We start from the raw sequence: 15,189 nt of genomic DNA, 5'->3' as shown, positions 1-15,189 counted from the left end.
CAATAAATAAATGACCAAGTATAATATTTTTGTCTCATTTGTTTAACTGGGTTCTCTTTATCTACTTTTAGGACTTGTGTGAAAATCTGATGATGTTTTAGGTCATATTTATGCAGAAATATAGACAATTCTAAAGGGTTCACAAACTTTCAAGCAACACTGTATGTAAAAATAAAATTTCATGCATTAGATGTTGAACAATTCATATGTTAAAAATAAATGACTCATGTGCACTACACACTCACTAGCCACTTCAGTAGGAACACCTGTACCCCTTGCTTGTTTATGCTTTAATCCCATCAGCCAATCATGATGTAACAGCAAAGGCATAAAATCATGCAGACATAGGTCAAAGGTTTCAGTTAGGGTAATTATCATATTAAAAATCAGAATGGAAAAAATGTGATCTCAGTGACTCATGCTTGCTGGTGCCAGTCTGGCCGGTTTGAGTATTTCAAAAACTGCTGATCTCCTGGGACTTTCACACACAACTCTCTCTAGAGGTTACACAGTATGCTGCAAAAAAAAAAAAAAACAACAACATCCAGCAAGCAGCAGTTCTGCAGGTGGAAGCACCTTGATGATGAGAGCGGTCAGAGGAGAACAGCCAGCCTGATTAGAGATAACACGTTCTTGGAATGCAAAAAATGTCCAAAGTTGAGACGGACGGGCTACAATAACAGAAGAAGCACAACAGATTCCACTCCTATCAGCCAAGAACAGGAATCTGTGGCTACAGCAGGTACAAACTCACCAAAACCAGATGGGTGAGAATCAAAAAATCTTCACCTGGTCTTTTTCTTATTTTCAGCTGTCCAGTTTTAGTAACTGAAGTGCTGTACCTGCATGATTTTATGCATTGCACTCCTTCCACATCAGTGGCTGTTTGGATACTTGTATAAATGAGCAGGGATACCAGTGTTCTTATTAAAGTACTAATTTTGATACAATCCATGTGTAAATTCATAGTGTACATTTGTGATGATTGTCCTCATACAACCCCAAATCAGAAAAAGTTGGGAGAGTATGGAAAATGCAAATAAACTTTAAAAAAAGAAAGAAAGAAAGCAGTGATTTCTAAATTTACTTTGACTTGTATTTCATTGCAGACAGTATGAACCCAATATATTTCATGTTTTTTCTGGTCAACTTCATCTCATCTCATCATCTCTAGCCACTTTATCCTTCTACAGGGTCACAGGCAAGCTGGAGCCTATCCCAGCTGACTACGGGCAAAAGGCGGGGTACACCCTGGACAAGTCGCCAGGTCATCACAGGGCTGACACATACAACCATTCACACCTACAGTCAATTTAGAGTCACCAGTTAACCTAACCTGCATGTCTTTGTACTGTGGGGGAAACCGGAGCACCCAGAGGAAACCCACGTGGACAACATGCAAACTCCACACAGAAAGGCCCTCGCTGGCCCCGGGGCTCGAACCCAGGACCTTCTTGCTGTGAGGCGACAGCGCTAACCACTACACCACCGTGCCGCCCCTGGTCAACTTCATTTAATTTATTAAGATACATACATTCCTGCATGGGCGGCAAGGTGGTGTAGTGGTTAGCGCTGTCGCCTCACAGCAAGAAGGTCCAGGTTCGAGCCCCGTGGCCGGCAAGGGCCTTTCTGTGCGGAGTTTGCATGTTCTCCCCGTGTCCGCGTGGGTTTCCTCCGGGTGCTCCGGTTTCCCCCACAGTCCAAAGACATGCAGGTTAGGTTAACTGGTGACTCTAAATTGACCGTGAGTGTGAATGGTTGTCTGTGTTTATGTGTCAGCCCTGTGATGACCTGGTGACTTTTCCAGGGTGTACCCCGCCTTTCGCCCGTAGTCAGCTGGGTTAGGCTCCAGCTTGCCTGCCTCCAACAGGATAAAGCGGCTAGAGATAATGAGATGGGATGAGACATTCCTGCATTTCAGGCCTGCAACACATTCAAAAAGAAGTTGAGCCGGGGCAATTTAGGGTTAGTAATGAGGCAAAACAATTAAATAATTGTATCATTCAAAACAGGTGATGTCAACAGGTGATTGTCATCATGATTTCATGAAAAAAAAAATAGTATCCAGGAAAGGTCTAGTCTTTGAGGAGCAAAGATGGGCCGAGGATCTCCAGTTTGTCAACAAATGCATGAGAAAATGCGTAAAATGTTTAAAAATAATGTTCCTCAAAGAAAGATATGAAGGGATTTGGATATTTCACCCTCTATTGTGCATAATATTATAAAACGATTTCAGAAAGCTGGAGGAATTTTTGGTGCATAAAGGGAAAGGGCGCAAGCCTAAGCTGAACATCTGTGAGCACCGATCCCTCAGACAGCACTGCATCAAGAACCATCATTTATCTATAGCTGATAAAACCACATGGGATCAAGATTACTTTATCAAACACTACAATGCAGAGTTATATCCACAAATGCCAGTTAAACTTTACTGTGCAAAAAGGAAGCCTTACGTTTACTGTGTCCAGAAGTGCCATCGACTTCTCTGAGCTCAGAAGCATCTGGGATGAACCATTACACAGTGGAAATGTATATTGTGGTCAGATTAATCAGTATTCCAGATCTTTCTTTTTTTTGTAAGAAATAGACACCATGTGCTTCAGATCAAAGACGAAAAAGACCATCCAGTCTGTTACCAGCAACAAGTCCAAAAACCAGGGTCTGTCATGGTATGGGGCTGTGTCAGTGCCCTTGGCAAAGGTAACTTACACGTCTGTGATGGCAGCATTAATGCAGAAAAGTACAATGAGATTTTGGAGCAATGTATGCTGCCTTCAAGATGACATCTTTTCCAGGGAAGCCCATGCATATTTCAACAAGACCACTTACAAAACCACACACATTACAAAGGCATGGCTGCAGAATTAAAGGCTGCCTGTCCCCTCTGTCACCAGTAGAGAATGTGTGGTCAATTTTGAGATGAAAAACATGACAATGATGACCCCGTACTATTCCACACCTTAAGGTCTATTTGAAGGAAGAATGGGACAAAATAAAACATTTCATCATTTGGTGACTTCAGTCCCTAAACATCTTTTAATTGTTGTGAGGAAGAATGGCAACATTACGAAGTGGCAAATGCTTTACCATCCCAACTTTTTTTTAAATGTGTTGCAAGAATGAAAATTGAAATGTGTTTATTTTGAAATAAATAAACAAACAAACAATAAAATTAATGAGGTAAAACATTGAATAATGTGTGGCTGTGTTGTTCTGAATGCAATGCAGGTCAAAAATTATTTACAAATCATTGTTTTCAGTTTTAATTTCAGTTTCAACATATCGTCTCAACTTTTTCTGATTTGGGGTTGAATAAGAGACAGCTGTAGCATTGTATCATCCATCCATCCATCCATCCATCCATCCATTATCTATAACCACTTACTGTGCAGGGTTGCGGGCAAGCTGGAGCCTATCCCAGCTGACGATGGGCGAGAGGTGGGGTACACCCTGGACAAGTCACCAGGTCATCGCAGGGCTGACACATAGAGACAAACAACCATTCACACTCACATTCACACCTACGGTCAATTTAGAGCCACCAATTAGCCTAACCTGCATGTCTTTGGACTGTGAGGGAAACCGGAGCAGACACAGGGAGAACATGCAAACTCCACACAGAAAGGCCCCTGTCAGCCACTGGGCTTGAACCCAGAACCTTCTTGCTGTGACACAACAGTGCTAACCACTACACCACTGTGCCGCTCAGCACTGTATCACTCATTTGGTATTCTGTATACCAGCTGATGCTATATTAACAAATGTAAAATATATTGTCATATTTTTATATACTCTTAAGAAAGGTCAAATTTAGAATCCTGAAGTGTTTTCTTGTTCATATGTCTAGAGGGAGCTTTAAAGGTTCTTTACCAAACCTCACAATATAACATCAGTTAAGAATGAGGAAGACGTCTTCCTTTTTTCCTAAGAGTGTATATTCTTCAGTACTTATATTTGTTACTAGCCATTGATTCCTTGTAAAAAAATATTAACTGTCAGGTTCCTGTATCTCATGAGACATATACAATAGTGTACTAAGTGTGTAACAACATTTGTGTAGCTGATAATAGGTAATATTCATATTTCGTATAAAGTAACATTCTACTGCATGGCATTCATGTCTTAAAATAAATATAGACCTAGTTTCCTATATCTGTTTATCAAATACAAATGAAATAAAGTGACTGTTTTTTACTGAGTACAGTTCTTGATCTGTGTTACATCCCACATTGATGTTATGCCATGTGAAAGTTTGAAATTGATGTAACACTTTCCCACATTGGACAAAATACATATCTGGTTGTCTTTTTTAGAAGACAAATCTTTGATAGGAACAACACACATCTCATCTCATTATCTCTAGCTGCTTTATCCTGGTCTACAGGGTTGCAGGCAAGCTGGAGCCTATCCCAGCTGATTATGGGTGAAAGGCGGTACACCCTGGACAAGTCGCCAGGTCATCACAGGGCCGACACATAGACACAGACAACCATTCACACTCACACCTACGGTCAATTTAGAGTCACCAGTTAACCTAACCTGCATGTCTTTGGGGGAAACCGGAGCACCCGGAGGAAACCCACGCAGACACGGGGAGAACATGCAAACTCCGTACAGAAAGGCCTTCGCCGGCCACGGGGCTCGAACCCGGACCTTCTTGCTGTGAGGCAACAGCGCTAACCACTACAAAACCGTGCCACCTGGAACAACACATATTTGACTTAATTTTAATTTTATGATTAAGTATAGATAAGAACCTAAAAAGTGAAATAAAAGTCAGAAAGTTAAACGAACCATCTATAGCAGACATTTGCTATGAGTACTATACAGACACTTAGGTTTGCACTGCAAAAAAAGTTATTTACCACACTGGCTTCCTGTTACAACTCTGCCTAGTACACACTTCTGAAATGTGGCTATTGAGGAATTTCACTCACGTGACCAAGTCATGTGACGCTGCCATTTTGGACGGCACGGCTCGAATCAGTTTGAATGGGAGGAAGGCGACAAACGAAAAACATAAAAGAAAAAGGAGCGAGATGCAGAAAACACCTTCACTATCCAGCGACGTAGGGCATTTACAGGGCGAGCAGAGGGAGAGGCATTTGCAAAAATTGAGGTTAGCAGGCTTGGAGAACGACGTTTACCTGCTTCCACCACGATTGTTCACTGACAGCTAAGATTTGTTCACATTTTCATTTACTTTCGGTCCTCAGGATAAACAAAATGTTATTAAATGTCATTGAAATAACTTATTAGTCTGTTGAGACATGGCCCGTTATAAGTTTTTCCTTTACTGTATTTACTAGTTTACTGAGCGCGCTCCGGGGCGGGCCGGCTAGCTAGCGCTCCGGGGCCGGCTGGCTGGCGCTCCGGGGCCGGCTGGCTGGTGCTCCGGGGCCGGCTGGCTGGCGTTCCGGGGCCGGCTGGCTGGCTAGCGAGCGCTCTGGGGCTGGCTGGCTAGCGAGCGCTCCGGGTCCGGCTGGCTGGCTAGCAAGCTAGCGCTCCGGGTCCGGCTGGCTGGCTAGCGAGCGCTCCGGGGCCGGCTGGCTAGCGCTCCGGGGCCGGCTGGCGAGCGCTCTGGGTCCGGCTGGCTGGCTAGCGAGCGCTCCGGGGCCGGCTGGCTAGCGAGCGCGCCGGGGCCGGCTGGCTAGCGAGGGCTCCAGGGCCGGCTGGCTAGCGAGGGCTCCGGGGCCGGCTGGCTAGCGAGGGCTCTGGGGCCGGCTAGCTAGCGCTCCGGGGCCAGCTAGCTAGTGCGCCGGGGCCGGCTAGTGAGCGCTCCGGGGCCGGCTAGCGAGCGCTCCGGGGCCGGCTGGCTGCCTAGCGAGCGCTCCGGGGCCGGCTGGCTCAGTAAACTAGTAAATCCAGTAAAGGAAAAACTTGAGACTGAAAGGTTTTAACAGTCATCCAAATGACTGAACGTAAACATTGCTACAGTAACATACCAGCTACTGTTGTTGACATTAGCTAGCTTGCCGTCCAAAATGGCGGACACCGGGGTGTCACGTGACCCTGTGACGTCAGGTGAAATACCTCAATACACAGCCTACTATTGGTTACTGCTAAAGAAGAAAAGGGGAGGGGGGGGAAGTATTTTTTGTGCTTGATATTTTTATATTAAACTGACAATTTGGTAAGGTGATAGAATTTTTTGGACTGTTAAGCCTTTATTCATCACATGTACATACAAATTCTTTCTCTGCATTTAACCCATCTGAAGCAGTGAATACACATACTCAGAACAGTGGGCAACCCAGGGAGCTCTGGGGCACTTCAGCCATGGATGTAGAGAGGGGGAAGTGCTGTTCATTTACTCCTCCGACCCACACATTTTTCTGCTGGTCCAGGGAATCAAACTAGCAACCTTTTGGTCCCAAAGCTGTCACAGAATGCCATATCTTTATTTAATTGTCAGGTTAAATGAATGTATACAGTATATTAGGTCTGGGCGGCACGGTGGTGTAGTGGTTAGCGCTGTCGCCTCACAGCAAGAAGGTTCAGGTTCGAGCCCCGTGGCTGGCGAGGGCCTTTCTGTGCGGAGTTTGCATGTTCTCCCCGTGTCCATGTGGGTTTCCTCCGGGTGCTCCGGTTTCCCCCACAGTCCAAAGACATGCAGGTTAGGTTAACTGGTGACTCTAAATTGACCGTAGGTGTGAATGTGAGTGTGAATGGTTGTCTGTGTCTATGTGTCAGCCCTGTGATGACCTGGCAACTTGTCCAGGGCACCCTGCCTTTCGCCTGTAGTCAGCTGGGATAGGCTCCAGCTTGCCTGCGACCCTGTAGAACAGGATAAAGCGGCTAGAGATAATGAGATGAGATGAGATGGTCTTTTAAAGTCTTTTCAAATGTACACTTCCAGTCAAACATTTTTAAACCTTCTGTATTAACATTTTTGGTTCGACTTTGGTTAAAGAAATGGGTTTATATTAATACACTAGAATTTGGGGGGAGGGAGAGAAGCAAGAAATAGGTATAGTCAGTTACAGGTAAGTGAAATTAGAATTTTTTTAGGACTTTTTATTTAATGGAAAAAATCTACCTCTAGCCGGAAAAAGTCTGGTCTGCATCAATCTACTTAGGCACTTGTAGCACATGACAGACTAACGCTGTCTAATAGCAATTAGAATAAATACGCAGGTGATTACAGAAAATCACACGCGCTGACTGGTCGAGAAATTCAGACTATTTCTCGATAATCACCTCTAGCGACTTGGCAAAATGGCAGCCAATCGCTTTGTCACCATAAGTGAGGAAGAATTACAAATTACGAAAGAAAATGCTGTTCCTGAAAGCACTAAAGATGCTACGAAGTTTGGTCTAAAACTATTCAAAGGTAAGATGGAATTGTGATTTATTTTATTGATTTCAAAACAAAATATTTTTTGCGAGTCGGCATAGATAAGTGATACAAGTCTGCACACATTACATTTGAATGCTGCGTTTGAAGTTTGAAATAAATTATTTTTTAATAAGATTTTTTTAAAATAAGCACCTGCGTATTTATATGAAAACAATTATCTGCCTCAGGCTCAGTGAATATCAGTGAATAATAACCTCAACTTTGTTTCAGTTATTATTCACCGATATTCACTTCACCTTCAGCAAATAATTGTGAAATGTAAGACAAATCTTGGATTATATTTACTTACAGCTTTGCAGCAACTGCTTGACTAAACACATTCACTGAAGTATAGTAACTTTAATAAAGCCCTTAGAGTCCCATTACAATCTGAAAATGGATGAAGTCCTAAATGCAAAGATTTAAGGAATTGATTGATGACATTTGTTTTATTTTCCCTTATTTAATTGCTAGTAGTGGGAAAACTGTTTAAAAGAATGTCTAGTGCATCTTCACCCATTAATCCCATCTGCAAATGTAATGTTTTAGTCATCTATACCAACTGGGCATTATAATTTATATTTTTAATTTCAGTACAGTTACATATAATAGCATGTAGGATGAGTTATGAAACAGTATATTTTTGCACGTCTGTGAAGATTCTCAGTCATCCAGGTCATAGTAAACTGTGGGTGGTAAAAGAGAGCAACTGGACTTGCTTGAAGATTCTTGAAGACGTTTCACCTCTCATCACCAGTCTTTCGGATGAGAGGTGAAACGTCTTCAAGAATCTTCAAGCAAGTCCAGTTGCTCTCTTTTACCACCCACAGTTTATATTTTTGCACATATCTCTCCAGATCTTGATTGTTGAATGGGCGAGGCTGTTGTATGTCATGTTAATGTTTAAACCGCCTTCACGGAAGTTAACAGACACGACGTGACTGAATGAGCAGAGACCAAAAGGAACTTTGCTCCCGACCTCAAAATGCATCTTTAATTGAGCCACGCAGAAGAAAGCCTTAGTGTCACCTTAATGTGAAATGAATCTGATGAGTCATCCATTACTGCTTGCAATCAACAGCTCAGAGCACAGATTTAAGATAATATCTTCCATGTCCATGTAGATACTGAACATGGGACGGCAATCTGACAAGCTTGAGAAAAGGTATTTAAATCTTTTATAGTATTTGTGTCAGTTTCTTGTGAATGAAGCTTCTACAGACCTTAGTGTTGCAGATGCTGAGGTGAAAATTAAGCACGAGGGCATCTTGAGTGTACAGTGTACATGTAAAAAAGAGTGCTGAATAATTTAAGAGCCCTACATGAAATTACAACACTTACAGAAATATCACAAAAACTTCACATGTGAATAATCACAAGATGAATATGTAAAATTTAGACAATATTTGATTGTAGTATTATAAGGTTATAATGCTGAGGTCATGATGTCTTTGTTAGACATGTAGACTATTTCTTTTTCACATGTGGTGCATGTGACTTTATTTTTCACGTAATCACTCACACACACACACACACACACACACACACACACACACACACACACACACACACACTCTCTCTCATCACATTTCCTTGAATTCACATGTTTAAAAACTCACATGATCACGTGAAAAGCTTATGATGACATGTGAAATGTATGTGGTTTTTCTGTAAGGAGAGATACACCAAACAAATCAGACACAATAAAATATGTTTCCATATACAGTCCTGTGCAAAAGTCTTAGGCACATGTAAAGAAATGCTGTCGACCAAAAATGGCTTAAAATAATGAAATTAAATGTTTCAACATTCAAAAAAATACTATAAACAGCAGTAAGCCACAATAAATTAAACAAAATCAATATTTGGTGTGAGATGACCCTTTGCTTTAAAAAAAAAAAATAGTAGTCTCAGGTACAGTGAGTGCAGTTTTATAAGGAAATGAGCTGTAGGTTTTACTGAGCATCTTACAGAACCAGCCACAGTTCTTCTGGACACTTTGACTGTCAGACTCGCTTCTTAATTTCGCAGCAAAACCCAGCAGCCTTCATTATGTTTTCTTTTTTAATCTGAAAAGTGCTCTCTTATGGAATATGCTGCTCAGATACAAACTTTTATTCTGTAACATTTAATTTTGTGCTGGAAAACGAACGTTTGGAACTCTAAAATGTTTTTGTACCAACTTGATAATGTAGAAGTCATAAAATAGAAATCTATAACAAAGTTTGTATGGAAAAAAAATAGGGTGCCTAAGACTTTTGCACAGTACTGTATCTCCACATATAACATCAATACAGTTCCAATGGAAATTTTGGAAAAGTCACTATAAAACATGTTCAGCTGAAAAGAGGCTGGGACAGCAATTTCAAATTTAAAAAATAATGAAACTCCTAAAAAATTGCAGTTGAGCTAAATGTATTCGTGGATATAAATTCCATTCAGCTGAATGTGATTAGGTGAGTGAACTGGTAACTACAAAATTGCACAGAAAATCTTCTTCTCTCTAAAAGGGTTTTCAGAATTGGGCGCAGGAGAGACGAGCGGATCTTCTTTGGCGTGAGATTCACAGTATGACATGAGCTCAGCGGCTGCTTTAGACACCTGAAGAAAGGAAATGTAAACTCAGTTGAGCAAATAGATCACATGCACTCAATGGTCTTTTTATTACATATGTCTACCTTATATCTACACTCATTAACTATTTATCAGGTACAACTATATACTGTACATATAGAGGACATTTTGTAGAGAAAAAAACAACTGATAACAGCCCAGCTGTTGGTATACAATATTTCAGCCACCCTCTGAATCATCTATCGGTAAAATGGACCACTATGGGTCCATCACTAAGCAGATGTTATTTAGGTGTTGTAGCATTCTCAGCATAGCAGAGACACTAACAGGGTTGTGTATTTGTGTTCCTGGTGTGACACAGCTTTAAAAAAAATTAACACAATTTGTGTATGAAAGAAGATTATACTAGTGATTTATTTTTTTAATGCAAAAAAATGTAAGTGTTTAACACAATATTTAAACCCCAACAACACTGCAGCCCAGCACCACACACACACACACACACACACACACACACAGTGTCAGTGTTACTGTTGTCATGAAAACGAACTGCCATCAAATCTTATGGTGTTTTTTTTTCCAAGGTAGAGGGGTATCAAAAATATTTACATAGCAACAGGTGAACTTAACAAAATGACCTTGTGTATTGATATATTGCAAAATGGTGGACAAATGGTGGTCCCTTTAGGATTGCAATGTCAAAAAAAAAACAATATCAACAACAACAACAACAAAATGTTGGACATTTAAGAATATAACAGTCCCAACATTATTAAAATACACTACAGAGACTCATTTATAGTGGGCTTCATCATAATTTCACGGACATTTTGTCAATAAATGTGGCTAAGGCTCTCCTACTTTCACAGAAAGAAGGAATCTGACTGATACGGTACACAATCAGCCACAGACGTTTTCCAAATCCAGTTAGCACATACGATTCTCTCATTTACTCACCACTAACTGCTTTAGTAACATTTAAGGATGGAATCCTGTGAACATTTTTAATGTCTCAAGAAAATGTCTCATTCTTATTTAATGTCTCATTCGTATGTCTCAAGAAAAAAAATGTATGCCTGTTTGGAGCGCCAATAAGATTGCAGCCTTTAGGATTCTGAAGCTTCTGGCCAGAAATGTGTACAAAACACATCAGACACTCAGTGGCTTATGGGAGGAGCGTCTGAGCCTGAGACTATCTTCATTGCAACTTGTGTTTTCCTTAAACATTTGGCATTAGCATTGTTGCAGAGATTATTATTACCTCCGCCAAGGAGGTTATGTTTTCGGTAGCGTTAGTTTGTTTGTTGGTTGGTTGGTTGGTTGGTTGGTTTGTCTGTTAGCAACATTACGGAAAAAGTTATGAACGGATTGCTCTGAAATTTTTTCCAGAGGTGTGACTGGGCACAAGTAACAATCCATTAAATTTTGGCGGTGATCCGGATCACCTTCTGGATCCCAGATTTTTTTAAAGGATTCTTTATCATTGAGAGATAGGCCCATTTTTGGAATTTGTGCATATAACTCCATAACAAATGACCAGAGTGTTTGGTGAAAAAAATACCCAAAAGGATCTCCATGAGCTCTATAAAGTATCAAAGTTTGATCCGGATCCAGAAAAAAGTCTGGATACTATGATCCAGAACACACAAAAATGAGGGGGTCATTAGAATTTTTAACGCTGTAAGGTAACAAATGAAGATACAGACATGCAACCAACTCCAAATTGTAGCCAAGACTCAGCTGAATCAGTAGTATGTCAATGGATTTGATGTACACTACCATTCAAAAGTTTGGGGTCACTTTGAAATTTCCTTATTTTTGAAAGAAAAGCACTGTTCTTTTCAATGAAGATCACTTTAAACTAATCAGAAATACACTCTATACATTGCTAATGTGGTAAATGAGTATTCTAGCTAAATTCTACTAAATGTCTGTTTCTTGGTGCAATATCTACATAGGTGTATAGAGGCCCATTTCCAGCAACTATCACTCCAGTGTTCTAATGGTACAATGTGTTTGCTCATTGCCTCAGAAGGCTAATGGATGATTAGAAAACCCTTGTGCAATCATGTTAGCACAGCTGAAAACAGTTTAGCTCTTTAGAGAAGCTATAAAACTGACCTTCCTTTGAGCAGATTGAGTTTCTGGAGCATCACATTTGTTGGGTCGATTAAATGCTCAAAATGGCCAGAAAAATGTCTTGACTATATTTTCTATTCATTTTACAACTTATGGTGGCAAATAAAAGTGTGACTTTTCATGGAAAACACAAAATTGTCTGGGTGACCCCAAACTTTTGAACGGTAGTGTATCTTCAATAGCTATGGAGCTAGATCCAGAAGAAAACCGCCATCTCACACGTATGACACAATATCTCGTATGTGAGACTTAGTATCTCATTTTAGGTGCAAGTCTCAATATGTGGTGAAATGAGCTGCTTGGAGGAGGTCTGCGCTCTCCGAGTGGTTTTCTAGTTCTAAATGAAAATTTTCTGCTTTAAATCTTTTCTGAATATGCAGTCTTTTGAAACAGCAACTCTTCAAGACATAACAGTGGAACAAAAGGTATTTCAGATAATTAACAGCCTTACAACACAAAGACACACTTCGATCCATATGTAAGCACAAGTCAGAAGAAAACAGAAATAGGAGTAAGGTGTCTAGGTGGTGTCTGAGGTATATTATTAGTCTCTCACCATCATCCTGTCGATGTTAACTTCCAGCTTTAACTGTTCGACTGTCTTCCGAGCATCTGCAATCTTGGCCATGTTGTTGGACATTCTGCTTAGCGCACTTCTTAACCAAACTCGATTCTAACCAGGTTGTTCAGCTTAGTCCTATGGTCAGGTATTACAGGAATACTGTAAGTTTAAGGCAAAAAAAAAATTCTCTGGTCATATTTATAATTTTTGTGATTTGTTCCAGAATGTATCCTGAGCATGCAGTTCAGGAAAAGAAAGGCATCGAATCTCAAAACACAATGCATTCAAATCTTAATAGCCTTTTTTTTGGAGCTAATCTATTTAATTTTCACCTGTTGCTTTCTAACTGTTCTTTTTTCCCTCCTCTCATTAGAGGCTGGGGTGAGGTGGAGCAGCAGTAATTGTTTTGTTGAGGCTGTCTGAGTCTCAGCTGGTCGTACCCAGCATGAGGCTCAGTGGGAGAAGACAAACACAAGTACAGATATCCTCATGAGGCTGCCAATAAGCTGCTCAGCGTCCCATGTCTACGACGACTTCCCTTCAGTAACCTTTTATATTAATTGTAGCTTAAGCTGAGTTGAATTATTAAAACCATACTGGTGCCTGAGATTTCAGGAGAAAATGGGGTGAAATAAATGCAATGAAATGGAACTAAAACTTAATAAATTCATTTCTGTATAATCACAAATTCAATCTGTGTATCTGATTCTTTTGCACACATTTCTTATTTTCCCATTTTATAGATATAATTATAGCCTAAATATTCTGCATGGTCATACATTTGATTATAATACATTTGTAATATTCCTACAATTTTAATTTGCATTTCACAGTGTGTCATGATTGTTATCTTTCCTGTTTAGCCCCATTTAAAAAAATGCCAAGGTTAAAATTCACATACCCACTTATACCTTCCATATTCTGCATGAAGAACATTTTTTAAGGTTTGATGACAGACTTACCGCAGAGAAGCTCCAAGAATGTCCGAGGTTCCAACTACAGAAACTGAGCTTTATTGTCGGTTATACGAAGCTCACATTACCAATGTTACAGAAGCAAATGAGGAGACACTGAGGAGTTAAGTGGGTTGGAGGGATGGGAAAGGTTGCCTCCTCTCATAATTAGCACTTATTCCTCCCCCCATATCAGACTGCATAGGTGAGTCCCAGACTTCATGTGGTGTGACCTTCTATTGAGTCTATCTATCATGGATGGAGAAAAAGAAAATGGAGTGATGTTCATTTTTTTTTAAATTCATGGTTATTATGAGCTAATAGTACAAGGTAATGTCCTGATACAGAGAAAAAATACCGAATTATACTTTTTTTTTTCAGCTCAGTATGTCCTCGATATGTAGTCTGCCAGAAACCAATTCAGTGGGTGTTACTAAGAGCCTGTGGCTCGCCAGAGTCACCAGAGATACAGTCTGTTTTTCTGCTCTCCACTTCCAAATATTTACCTGTTATCCAAGACTCAGTAATCTAAGCATGATTTCACTACTTCTCTAAAATGTATAAAACATTTCTCTTAAACCTATAAAAGAAAATGCAAGCTTCATGCAGATCTCTAATCATTTGAGTGTTATAGGATCTGGGATTGAAACAAAACCTGTCAGAGAGCTCTTTTTCTGTCATGTGCATACACACCCTCAAAGGACTTGAGAAAAAAGTCAGATCTTTTTGTCACTTGTCTCACAGCCTGTCAGCAGTGGCACTAGAGTTGTGGATCTCACCACAGGGGTCTGGATTCCACCTCCGGACTTTAATGTCAGCTACCTCATTAGCCACTGTTTTTATTCATTTATTGGTCTTCACACTGCAAGGAGCGCAAGAGTGCTACAGGGAAGTCATACAACTCAGCTTGATCCCTTAGACAAGCCTAGACATCCATGGACCTTCAAAAAAAAACTGCCCATTTTTTTCATACCTCACATACTAGAATAAGACATCTTTGTGATGTTTGTATTTGTAATTTCGCAGGATTTCTAGCTAGTGTTTCTTTTGACACTGTCTACTAGTAGAGCATCCATGCATCATTTCAGATTTCAACAAAGTGTTTTAAGTACATAGGTGTACTGTATCAATTATATTTATTTAAACTATTAGATAAATACTTTCTGACTTTAATTTTGCTCTTGAGGCAATTTGCCAGTAACTTGCCTATAGATATACAGGGTTAGATCACGGTCATAGAATGAGTAGACTGAATGCTGAAAATAATACCATTTATGTAATCCATAAAAAACAAGATGCTACAAAGTCTTTGACAAGCACTTATAAACTCCTCTGGTAATATTAGCTTCCATCCATCCATTATCCGTAACCGCTTATCCTGTTCAGGGTTGCAGGCAAGCTGGAGCCTATCCCAGCTGACTATGGGCGAGAGGCAGGGTACACGGTCAATTTAGAGCCACCAATTAGCCTAACCTGCACGTCTTTGGACTGTGGGGGAAACCAGAGCACCTGGAGGAAACCCACGCAGACACAGGGAGAACATGCAAACTCCACAAAGAAAGGCCCCCGTCGGACACTGGGCTCAAACCCAGAACCGGCTTGCTGTGAGGCGACACTGCTAA

At 40.5% G+C, this 15,189-nt stretch overlaps 1 long non-coding RNA gene across 1 annotated transcript; it reads left to right on the top strand.

Annotated features, from left to right (window-relative positions):
- Positions 1-492: 492 nt before the first annotated feature.
- Positions 493-13,302, top strand: LOC132895490 (uncharacterized). Its single transcript, XR_009655759.1, has 2 exons — positions 493-767; positions 8,464-13,302. It is a non-coding gene; the product is annotated as an uncharacterized LOC132895490 (long non-coding RNA).
- Positions 13,303-15,189: the final 1,887 nt, after the last annotated feature.

Source organism: Neoarius graeffei, chromosome 12, assembly GCF_027579695.1.
Source record: "Neoarius graeffei isolate fNeoGra1 chromosome 12, fNeoGra1.pri, whole genome shotgun sequence".
Taxonomy (NCBI): Eukaryota; Metazoa; Chordata; class Actinopteri; order Siluriformes; family Ariidae; genus Neoarius; species Neoarius graeffei.
Note: the sequence above shows the minus strand (reverse complement) of the source record. Positions and strands in the feature narration are given on the sequence as shown.